Consider the following 13,404-nt stretch of genomic DNA (forward strand, 5'->3'; position numbering starts at 1 on the left):
TCGAGGTAGGATGTTGATGTGGGATTCTCCCTTAGTAGCTGTGCTTCTTCTTGAGACGGCTGCTGGTTGATATAGTATCTTCTGGCAGTGCGCTGTGTGTATTCTCCGCCAGATTTTCCGTTCTCCTCCGGGTTTCATTGCTCGGTTTCCCTTGAGTCTCAGGGTTGGTTTAGATGACGGAGCTACAAGTGTAATAGTTAACGGGGTAACCAGGTAGGAATTGGATGGAGGGGCAAACTTGGACGGCAGGTATGCAGCTTTTGTTTATTTGGCTCTCTGCTGTTTTTGTCCCGCTAGCCTCTCAGAACTGTGACCGGTGGTTCCGCTGTGTCTGGTTTTTGAGATCTGGAGGGGCCAGTGTTCCAATCAGAGGGTGGGCTAAGGCCCATTGCCCTTGCAAATTGTGCCATATCCTCTGGGTGCCTTATCGTAAGGAATTTGCCGTTCTTCTGCACTATTAGCTTGAACGAAAACCCCCACTTATATTTGATTTCGTTGTCACCTAGTAGGATGGTCAAAGGTTTCATTTCTCTGCGTCGATTGACCGTGACTTTCGATAAATCATTATATATTTGTAGGGGATCATCCTTAAATTTGATGGGCTCTTGTGCTCGGCAGGCCTCCATTATTTTCTCCTTGATGGAGTATCTGTGGAGGCGGACGATTACATCTCTGGTTCGGTTAGGGTCCTCGAACCGCAGTCCCAGTGCGCGGTGGGCTCTGTCCATTTCCAGATCCTTGTGGTTGAGGTCTCCACACACCGAGGTGAAGAAGTCTAGGAGGTATGGTTTTATTTGACCAGGTGGAAACGATTCCGGTATACCGCGGATCCTGATATTTTGACGTCTGTCGCGGTTCTCGTGGTCCTCTAGACTGTCCCTCAGACTACAAATCTCTGCGCCCAGCCGATAGAGCTCATTGTCTGCTGCTTCTTGAGACTGCAGGGTTTCGGCCATTTTGGATTCTAAGGCCGTGGTGCGCTCTGTGAGGCCAGTGATATCCTGCTTGAGTTCTGTGACTGCCGCTCGCAGGTCTGCTTGTAGTGAGGTGTGGAGTTTATCCAGCATGGAAGCCATAAGCTCCTGCATGTATTCTCTAGTTAGCCCTTCTTCTGGTAGCAGGGATTCCTCGGCTCGATCTCGGTGTGGTGCTGCCTGCTTGGTGCCGCGTGCGCTGGTTGAGCCAGCGCCATCTTGATTTTTGGATGCAGCGTCCGAGCTCCGTTGTGAGGGAGAGAAGAATTTTGAGACTACCTGCCCGTCATTGCTGCTGAGGATGCGGCTTGAGGAGAGCGTTTTGGGGTTTGTAAATTTAGGGGGGAGGGGGGGAAAGTGCATGTAATACTGTTAATATGCGAGGGTCTGTGGAGCTCCTCTCTCACACGACCGTCCTCATCGGCGTCCTGGACCTTTATGTATTGTTTTAATGAACAGGGTGTCAGAAGAAAATTACATCTATGCTAATCTTTATCTGCAATGATTTAACATGAAATATATATTTGTAGACAAATGTGTGCTATGAAAAATGTCAAAATGGGTAAGTCACCAAAGTGCCTGAGATTGTTTGGGTCATTGCAATCCTAATAATCATACCATGTTTCAATCATACTGTAAGATTGCTCTCTAAACACTAACAAAAATCATCTAGCCACACCCCTGACCTACGTGAGTCAGACTTGGTATACATACGTGTTTGTTACATTGCTGTTCTACAGACGGAAGAAAAAACGGTAACAGCAAGGTAGGTAACCCCAGCTATGAATTATTATGCGCAAAGGCAGCTAGCATAGAAAACTTTTTGACTGCAGATACAGTACATGAAGACCAGTTAACACCAGTGCAATTTGTCACTGACCTGTTGGGCAATGGAGCGGATTTAATCATTGAAACTAAAAAGTTTAGAATATACCAGGGGTGGCCAACTCCAGTCCTCAAGGGCTACCAACAGTTCAGGTTTTCAGGATATACCTGCTTCAGCACAGGTGGCGTACTCAGTGGCTCAATCATCCACAGCACCACCTGTGCTGAAGCAGGTGTATCTTGGAAACCTGACCTGTTGTTAGCCTTTGAGGACTGGAGTTGACTCAAATAGAAGAGCTTGTGTCCTTTTATATTATGACAAAAAAGGAAGATATGCTCAAGTTCATGACAGTTCTGTCTGTGAAATGAGTGTGTCTTTTCTCAGATTGTAGAAGAAAGTCTATCCTTTTTTTTTTTTTTTTTTTTTTTTTTTTTAAACTAAGACTTTACTTTTATTTTAAGACGGGTCACAAAAGTCAAAACTAGAGATGTGTGAATGTATTCTAATGTGCTTTGCAAAATGTTTGGCTAATTTGCAATGAAAAAAAATGTACCAATACTGCATTGCTGGGAATTTAGTGTAAATGGCATTACGGTATATAAAAGGTCATTTGATCTGAATTTGGGGTCGTGCCACCTGCATATTGTGTAGTATTTTAAACTAAGTTACTCTCTAGGTCTCTGATATTATAATTTTGTTCACGCTTAGCAGACCCTGTATCAACTGATCTAGCTTCTTTATCTCTGGGAAGACCTGCCAGCTACACAATATACAGTACTTCTAAAATACTATCATAAAATCTAAAAAAAACTAATTGAACGACAAATCTTAGTGTTGGTATAGATAATTATGCAAAAATCTTAGTATCTGGAAAGCTCTGCAACTAAACATCCTTGGACGCATAGGAATCTTAAACATGACAGATATTCCAAAAATGTACTATTTATTAATGATACCACTATTCCTAAGGAAAAGAGACTCACAACGACTAAATTTATTTATTTTTATTTATTTATTTTAAAAATATTTTACCAGGAAGTAATACATTGAGAGTTACCTCTCGTTTTCAAGTATGTCCTGGGCACAGAGTAAAACAAATAATACATGGTTACAAATACAGTTACATAAATGAACAGGGTATACATTATATACAAGACATTGCATGCACAGTTAAAGAAAATATATATTATGGGCGTATGAAAAAGTTACAGACCAGATTAAAATGTGAGACAGCCTTAGATTTGAAAGAACTTAAACTGGTGGTGGATGTGAGAGTCTTTGGTAGGTTGTTCCAGTTTTGGGGTGCACGGTAGGAGAAGGAGGAGAGATAGAGATATATCAAACTTTATTTGGGGAGGTAAGAAACATAGAATTAGCCTGGCAAAACTGAAACTGTATAAAGATACAAGATCTCGAAAAGTTTAACTATATATGTCTGTATAGCAAGAGAATGACTAACCAACACACATGCTTTCACGCTTCCTGAGATATTGCTGCTCCAATAGCCTTATCAGCCCTTACATAATTTCGACATCAAAGTATAGCCAGTAACAGTTAGAAACAATATACTGTATTGTTCGCAGGCACAACTAGAACCTGCAAGAAACTACCAGGCCTTTTAAAACAATCCAAAGCATTTATAAAATACCTGTACGTGCCATTTAGGGTTGCCAGGTATTCCGTTTTGAACCGGACGGACCGGTATTTTGCAGATCTGTCCGGTAGAAATTGAGAGGTAATACCGAGCAAGTACGTGCCTGGTATTTTCCCTCTCTGGATGTGCGGGCAGCGGGAGTCTGAAGGGCCGGGTGCAGCGTCCCTACTCTTACCTCGGATTTAGAAGCAGGCTGCAGTGTCTGGTACAGAGTTATCATAATATGAAGAGTGATGCTCAAAAAATTATGTGGTTCTATAAACAAAGCTTGTGGATATCTTGTTAATAAATGTCCAGATGCTGCCAGAATGTCTGATATAGAAGAGAGGGATATGTCTAGTGGTGTCCACCTGACAACCACAGGATAAGACACAGCAATAACAACCCAATCAAGTATGAATAATACGCTTTTCAATTAGAACAAGGTATAACAGGGCACTCTGGCCTGTTACCTGTCAGCTTCCATGACAAACCTGTAGCATCCACAGCGTGCAGTCCGAAATGTACAAGATCCAGGAGTGTAGTTGAATGTCAGAGCACAGCCAGATAACAGCCACACTTGGGAGGACAATTTTCAATACCCCAGGGCAACTCGAGATAAAACATCAAAAAAGTTATCAAGGCGCTAAAGTGTAAACCTAAATATATATAATCCTATATTAAATGTAAATATTCAGCAGCCTGAGTGAAGTGGGAAATCTCACGTCCCCACAAAAGCTAGACGGAAAAAGGGAAAACACCCTGGCGCATAAATATACTACTAATGGTACCTAGAAGCAGAAAAACACTAATTGTGTACCAAGTTTCCCACAGAAGAAACAATGGTATAAATAAATACAATTTATTAAAAAGAAAAAAAATGATGTATAATAAAATAGATCCCTATATGGAATCTTACATGCAAAAAATACCTGTATTTTGATTAAGCTTAATCAACCCACATTGCACATACACATACAGTATATCAAAAAACATACATCAACACAATATATCCACTGTGTGGACTATAACAAATAAGGTAATATAACCACTAGAATGGTAATAAGTGGTTGATATGCTAATGTCCTGATCTCCAGGGATTGGTTATTTGTGCTGTATCCCAATAGATATTTATATTTATTATTTATTTATAAAATATTTTACCAGGAAGTAATACATTGAGAGTTACCTCTCGTTTTCAAGTATGTCTTGGGCACAGAGTTAAGACAAATAATATATGGTTACAAATACAGTTACATAAATGAGCAGGGTATACATTATATACAAGACATTGCATGCACAGTTAAAGAAAATATATATTATGGGCGAATTAAACAGTTACAGACCAGATTAAAATGTGAGACAGCCTTAGATTTGAAAGAACTTAATGTGGATGTGAGAGTCTCTGGTAGGTTGTTCCAGTTTTGGGGTGCACGGTAAGAGAAGGAGGAGCGTCCGGATACTTTGTTGAGGCTTGGGACCATGAACAGTCTTTTGGAGTCTGATCTCAGGTGATAAGTGCTGCGTGTGGTAGGGGTGAGGAGCTTGTTCAGGTAGCTGGGTAGCTTGCCCATTTATAGGTATCTGTTTCCCTCTTTTTTTTCCCAAATATTTTTATTGGGTGGTTACTATGACGATCATGAGGGTTTGGCCTGGGATTAACGGGGTTACCCCCCAATGCCCCCCCTCTAACCTCGCCAGGGAGACAAGGGGTTAACTGGGCTGAGGCCCAGAAATGTGATTTAACCCTTGTTATAACATGAAAATGCTTATTCCCCTGTGTAAATGTATTGTTGCTGGATCAGTGTCTGCATAACACACAGAAAAAGTAAGTTGCAGTGTGCTCTAAACAAAAATCTCAGCAAACAGTGGTTAATAATGTTGTTATATAGCGGATTACCCCTCCTGAGAAGGCAAAAATAAGGCTGGGTTAGAAGGTTGCACTCATGTACCTGATAGATGTGTAACTGGAAAATAACAGTCCCACATGCACTGAGGTAAGGACAGTATACACCTGCCGGTGTCCAGCGTTAGTACAGCATCATGGTAACAACACGGGGCAACAAACAGAAACCACTTCAAAGCAGCCACTTGGGAAAAAGGACAGTGAATGAGGCTCAATGGAGAATATTACTCACGTAATTGAAGAGCCTGGTGGATCACTGTTCCTGGGGTGTGCCGTGCCTCCGTTGAATTGGATGAACAGGAACAAAGAAAGAAAAAAACGAAGCACTGGTTCCACTATAGTAAAAATTAACACAGAGGTGCGTTCCCACAATAAAATTTTAATGGATCAAAAAGACAAAAACAGAACACCTACGCGTTTCGGGCTTGTATCCCTTTATCAAGGTGATCACAATTTTATTGTGGGAACGCACCTCTGTGTTAATTTTTACTATAGTGGAAAGAGGTGCTTCGTTTTTTTCTTTCTTTGTTTCTGCATAACACACACACTGGGTCATAAGGGGTTAATAAGCTACAGTTTAAGAAAATTCACCTGTATTGTGTCTTTTCAGGAAATCTGGACTTCAAAAGGCTTAATTAAAGTTGAATGTGAAAAGCAGAAGGGATTTTTAGTGTACAGTATGTTAATACCTGTTTGCAGGAAGCCAGAGTGGGGGGTGGGCATTATAACTCACACTTACAAAGGCCCCTGATCAGGAGGTCTGGGCTTAGGTGTGACACATAGCACCAGTGAGCAAAAAGTAACTGCCCTAATTGTTTATGCGGGTGGCAGGAACTAAGAAGCTGAGAGTGTTTGTTCTTCACGCTTACAATGGAAGCCAAAAGCCTGCTTCAAAGGGTTTATTGATGGGGGCTACCCCAAGCAGGAAACCAGAATGCGTGACCTTATTAAATATAAGAATATTATGAGATGTCCTTGGCTGAACATGCTAAGAGTTACATATGTGTAATCGTGGGATTTAGCCCATCTTTTGAGTCTAAACACTTTATATCTAACAGCTACTAAGTGCCAGATATTAATATCTCTATTAATTTTCATATTACACTGTAAAGTTTGGTCTCTCTGAGAGTGCCAGGTGTGACGGAATGTATTAATATGTCTCACCTGCCTGTACGTATTACTGTTGAAGAGAAGCTTGTGGGGAGCGCAGGTATCACCATATATATGCAAAGGAAAAATATATAATATTGTGGTATATCTAAACAGGTACAGCAGTCAACACAGGAATCATGAATGGGAACTCACATTCTGCCAGTTGTAATACAGCATTTGAAACAGCAATAGATGCAGTGGATGGATTCAGCACTGTGCAGGGGGGTCTGGCTTGTAGACACTCCCTGATGTCAGCAGGACAACCCTCAATAGAATGAAAAAGACGACTCTAGTGCAACATTGTATGTTCACGAATGATATATTGAAAATAGGCCATTTCTATTGCACTTACATGAGCAATATGTGCTTAGACACATAAAAATCGATGCGCAGCATTGGTGTGTGTCATCCCCCTCACTCCCGAAGTTGCGTCGCGTCACTTCCGGTCTGGCCCGTCGCTTCATTGTCCAGATAAATACCCTTTACTGGTTTCTGATTGGATGGTTGAACAATTCTATACTTCTCATTGGCTGAAATGGTACTTGCTGATTGGCCAATGGGCGGGACTACCCGTGTATGCTAATATCAATGTGAATTACATATAAATGACACCATTTTATTAAATACATACATAATAAAATCTTTATACACAATATAAATGAATAATATAAATAAATAAATAATATATCTACTATTCTAACTATAATGCTAACTAATACATAGAAGAACTAGCTTTGTTATTTGTTATTTATTTGCTGGAGTGCAGTTGTGGTCTTCAATATGTTGGGCAGACCACTCGTGCCCTGAAAGTGAGAGCATTGGAACATATGGGTAATATACGACGTATGTTGGACACACATAGTGTCCCAAAACATTTTACCTGTTTTCATGCATCTAACCTAAAAGATCTAACTATTAAAGGAATTGAACATGTCCCACTGAATTGGAGAGGCGGTGACAGAACCAAAGAATTAATCAAAAGAGAAACATTCTGGATTCACCGGTTGAAAACATTAATTCCAGATGGACTTAACTCAGATATAGAAATCAGTGTTTTTATATTGTTAAATTATATGTGTCAATTCTTTTAAAACTATTATTCTGTTACTCTTTATTAGTAATTTATTAATAATAATTTTTAATCTTTTTAATTAGATAATTTGATAATATAATACATGTGATTTAGATTTTATATACTTAATAGCCACTATGTTATATATATATATATATATATATATATATATATATATATATATATATATATATATATATATATATATATATGTGTATATATATATGTATATATATATATATATATATATGTATTTATATGGGTCACACTAACTTGTGATTTTTTTGCTTTTCTCTCCCATACCATTTCCCTCAAATGATGCATATAACACTGCTGAGGGGTATAAAACACCCTAGTGCAGATTTTAGCTTTTAAAATACCTTTCTTTGTGAATCAGCTAGTTCTTCTATGTATTAGTTAGCATTATAGTTAGAATAGTAGATATATTATTTATTTATTTATATTATTCATTTATTTTGTATATAAAGATTTTATTATGTATGTATTTAATAAAATGGTGTCATTTATATGTAATTCACATTGATATTAGCATACACGGGTAGTCCCACCCATTGGCCAATCAGCAAGTACCATTTCAGCCAATGAGAAGTATAGAATTGTTCAACCATCCAATCAGAAACCAGTAAAGGGTATTTATATGGACAATGAAGCTTTAGCTACAGATCGGACTCCTGACGAAGCTGCCACGCCAGAGAAACGCGTTGAGTGAACCTCGCAGCAGTCCAGACGTGTGCCCAGCATACCCCAGAACCCGTTTTGATCCATTCTGCGATCGCCGACGAAACCGGAAGTGACGCGACGGGCCAGACCGGAAGTGACGCGACGCAACTTCGGGAGTGAGGGGGATGACACACACCAATGCTGCGCATCGATTTTTATGTGTCTAAGCACATGTTGCTCATGTAAGTGCAATAGAAATTGCCTATTTTCAATATATCATTCGTGAACATACAATGTTGCACTAGAGTCGTCTTTTTCATTCTATTGAGGGTTGTCCTGCTGACATCAGGGAGTGTCTACAAGCCAGACCCCCCTGCACAGTGCTGAATCCATCCACTGCATCTATTGCTGTTTCAAATGCTGTATTACAACTGGCAGAATGTGAGTTCCCATTCATGATTCCTGTGTTGACTGCTGTACCTGTTTAGATATACCACACTATTATATATTTTTCCTTTGCATATATATGGTGATACCTGCGCTCCTCACAAGCTTCTCTTCAACATTCAAGAAAGGAGAAAACTGGAACTTCTCCTAAGAGGATTGAGCAGCAAAGTTTGACAATCTTATCATATTTGAGCACTTTTAGATATATCACATATCTTTATTAATTGATTAATTTATTTTCACCTTCACTAGTAGTGCCTCACAATTTTTGTTTTGCACTTGTCACTTTGTTTCCACTGGTGATGGCTGCACCTTTTGAAGATGAGGTTAATACACCTAATGTGTTCATGAGGAGGCAATCCAGGAAAAATAGATTGGGCTCCTTTTTCTCCTCAGGGGAAGAGGAAATAGTAATAGATGCACCACCCATCGTTATTGATGAATATAACCTAGACACTGAATTTGTTAAACTAGAAGAGCTTTTCTTTAAAGACACCAGAAAATGGTTAGACCAAGAATTTTTAGAGAAATATTTAAAGGACAATATAATACCTAGAGGTCTAAGACTAACAAAAAACCCCACTTGTGATATAGACGACAAAGAATTTTTAGCAACCTGGCATGCTATATTAGACAAATGTTCTAACGATCTGATAAAATTGATTTTAAAACAACATGCTAAGAATCTAATATTATTGGATGAGGAGATTAACAAAATTAAAGTTAAAATGGAACCATTTGAAAACACCGGTCTTTACAAGAGAAATGACATGGAGTTACAGAGGAAGGTAGACGGACTGACCAACGCCATAGTTTTAAACAAAAAGAAAAAATTTAATAGAGACATAGAAGACTACACTAAGGGTAATTATAAAAACTGGGGGAGAAAGAACTTCCACCATTCGAGATCGAGGGAACCCAATAGAGAATATAGGGGAGATCCCAATAAACCAAAACGATCCGATAATTATCAACATAAAGGATGGAAAGGGGGTGCAAACAGACAAAATTACAATAAACCCATTAATTACCAACCAATTAGGACAGAAGAGATCCCAAAAAAGGAAGATTTAAACCCTACTAAAAAAGTGGAAAGGAAATCAGGCCAAAAAGATAGAATAGAGAGATCATCTATAGTTGATGAGCAAGAGGCCTCTACCTCAACAACAAAAACAAAAAAAGATTTAGACTATGAAAAACAAATGAAAGATTGGGAAATCTATTGCTCAAATGGCTCACCTGCACAAGAGGGAGCAGTTGGAGGGACAAAGAAAAAAACCACTTTTTTAGACGGGAAGTCTCCAACTGTATGGGAGACCAAAAACAGATATGCACCACTGACAGAGACACCTCAGAAACCAAGAAGGAAAATAGATTCAGAGGAAGTAGAGGAGGGAGAAAAAGCAAAGATATCAAGAATAAACCATTGAGTTTTTAATATTAGTAACAAAGAATTAGATGATGTTCAATTAAGAGTCATAAGCAAAGGTTTAACCTTTGCTCCCACTGCAGGGCCAAGTGGTTTTGACCTATTTATTGATGCCAACAAATTTTTAAGAAAATTGACTGTTAAAAAATTCTTCTTAGGTAAAAATTCAGATAATGCAATTTTAAAGAACAACTCAATTATTTATCCACCAGTTAAAGATACATTTTTACACACTAATTTAAGACCCAAATCCAAATTGTATCCAAGTTTTATTAAAGGTCACCACTTAGAAGATTTTAATCAATTGTTAAATAAGGAATTTGAAGCCATTGTTAAGAATGATAAACCTTTTAAAAATAATTTAAGTTTTAAAGAGAGAGAAGCCCTGAAATCATTAATGAAAGATGAGGAATTGGTTATTAAACAGGCAGACAAGGAAGGAGGAGTAGTCGTAATGAGCAGGGAGTATTATATTAACGAATCCAATAGAATACTCAGTGATACTAATACATATAAAAAACTAAAAAAGGATCCTACAACCACGTTCCTTGGAGAATTGCAAAATTTTTTAACAGATGGTAAAAGTAAGGGTATACTCAAAGAGGAGGAGTTTAAATATCTTTGGATGGATTCACCAAAAGTGCCAGTATTTTATTTTTTACCAAAAATTCATAAGGACCTATACAATCCCCCTGGTAGGCCTATAATATCAGGCATCGAATCAATGTGTTCCAATCTGTCGGAGTATATAGATAAGTTTTTACAAAAATATGTGGTTACCGGCAGATCGCACCTTAAAGACACAGCACAGGTTTTATCTATTTTAGAAGAAATAAAATGGGAAAATGGTTTTATGCTCGTAACCTGTGATGTCTCCTCATTATATACGTCCATAGACCATAAACAAGGGTTAAATGCGATCGAGAGAATTTTAACTGAGGATGTATCAATGGATGCGGAACAAAGAGATTTTATTTTAAAGGGAATACATTTTATACTAACTAACAACTATTTTTGGTTTAATAAAGAATTATTTTTACAACTTTGCGGCACCGCGATGGGGACCAGATTTGCACCAAGTTATGCGAATCTATTTATGACCATGTGGGAATTGGACCACATTTGGTCTTCGCATGGATTTGGTGTAAATCTGGTCCTCTGGAAAAGATATATTGACGATGTGCTTTTTATTTGGAATGGCGACAAAATTTTATTGAAACAATTTTTGGACTATATTAACACTAATAATTTTAATTTAAAATTTGTATCCAATTTTAGTAAAACAAAAGTGGAATTTTTAGACCTTGAAATTTATATTGAAAACAACACTATTTTAACAAAAACTTTTTTTAAATCAGTAGATGGCAACAATTATATATTAAAAAATAGTTGCCATCATCCAAGGTGGATTTCTAATGTGCCTCAGAGTCAATTCATGAGGATAAAAAGGAATTGCAGTTTAAAAGAAATCTATGAGGAACAATCACTTGCATTAACCAATAAATTTCTTGAGAAGAAATATAGCCCCACAAAAATTAAAGAAGCTAAATCAAAAGTAGATTTGCTTGATAGGAAACTTTTAATTAAACCAAATGGGATTAAAACAAATAAAACAGAGTTAGATTTTACCACCAGTTTTATGACACAATATAATAAGGATGCAAATAAAATCAAGAATGCAATAAAAAAACATTGGCACATTTTACAAAATGATCCTGTGTTAGGGAGTGTACTACCAGCTATGCCAAATGTTATATTTACTAAAGGAAGCAATCTAAAATAGAAACTAGCACAGAGTGTCTTGAAGAATAAAAAGGAATTTACTAAAACTAATAACTGGCTAAAACTTCCAAAAGGTTTTTATTCTTGCGGCAACTGTAAAATATGTGATTTTTGCTGCAAGGGGGCTAAAGACATTTTTAAATCAAACACTACCAATGAAGTTTTTAATATAAAACAATTTATTAATTGCAATTCCATGTTTGTTATTTATTTGCTGGAATGCAGTTGTGGTCTTCAATATGTTGGGCAGACCACTCGTGCCCTGAAAGTGAGAGCATTGGAACGTATGGGTAATATACGACGTATGTTGGACACACATAGTGTCCCAAAACATTTTACCCGTTTTCATGCATCTAACCTAAAAGATCTAACTATTAAAGGAATTGAACATGTCCCACTGAATTGGAGAGGCGGTGACAGAACCAAAGAATTAATCAAAAGAGAAACATTCTGGATTCACCGGTTGAAAACATTCATTCCAGATGGACTTAACTCAGATATAGAAATCAGTGTTTTTATATTGTTAAATTATATGTGTCAATTCTTTTAAAACTATTATTCTGTTACTCTTTATTAGTAATTTATTAATAATAATTTTTAATCTTTTTAATTAGATATTTTGATAATATAATACATGTGATTTAGATTTTATATACTTAATAGCCACTATGAGATATATATATATATATATATATATATATATATATATATATATATATATATATATATAAAATAAAAAAATAAATAGATGATACCGTTCTGTGTTAGCCACAGAACGGTATCATCTATTTATTTTTTGATTATTGAAGCTCGGCTAACACGGTACTGATACCTCTACACACACATATATATATATATATATATATATATATATATATATATATATATATATATATATATATATATATATGTATTTATATGGGTCACACTAACTTGTGATTTTTTGCTTTTCTCTCCCATACCATTTCCCTCAAATGATGCATATAACACTGCTGAGGGGTATAAAACACCAATGTAAACACACTAGTGCAGATTTTAGCTTTTAAAAGACCTTTCTTTGTGAATCAGCTAGTTCTTCTATGTATTAGTTAGCATTATAGTTAGAATAGTTGATATATTATTTATTTATTTATATTATTCATTTATATTGTGTATAAAGATTTTATTATGTATGTATTTAATAAAATGGTGTCATTTATATGTAATTCACATTGATATTAGCATACACGGGTAGTCCCGCCCATTGGCCAATCAGCAAGTACCATTTCAGCCAATGAGAAGTATAGAATTGTTCAACCATCCAATCAGAAACCAGTAAAGGGTATTTATATGGACAATGAAGCTTTAGCTACAGATCGGACTCCTGACGAAGCTGCCACGCCAGCGAAACGCGTTGAGTGAACCTTGCAGCAGTCCAGACGTGTGCCCAGCATACCCCAGAACCCGTTTTGATCCATTCTGCGATCGCCGACGAAACCGGAAGTGACGCGACGGGCCAGACC

At 37.2% G+C, this 13,404-nt stretch overlaps 1 protein-coding gene across 1 annotated transcript in view; it reads left to right on the plus strand.

Moving 5' to 3' along the window:
- The first annotated feature begins 1,680 nt into the window (after positions 1–1,680).
- The window catches only part of LOC142501085 (caspase-3-like), a 111,001-nt gene continuing 99,277 nt past the window's right edge, over positions 1,681–13,404 (plus strand). The window contains exon 1 of the mRNA XM_075610419.1: positions 1,681–1,740. The gene's annotated coding sequence lies outside the window, so the exon portion shown is untranslated. The remainder of the gene's footprint in view (positions 1,741–13,404) is intronic.

This window comes from Ascaphus truei, chromosome 1 (genome assembly GCF_040206685.1).
Source record: "Ascaphus truei isolate aAscTru1 chromosome 1, aAscTru1.hap1, whole genome shotgun sequence".
Lineage (NCBI taxonomy): Eukaryota > Metazoa > Chordata > Amphibia > Anura > Ascaphidae > Ascaphus > Ascaphus truei.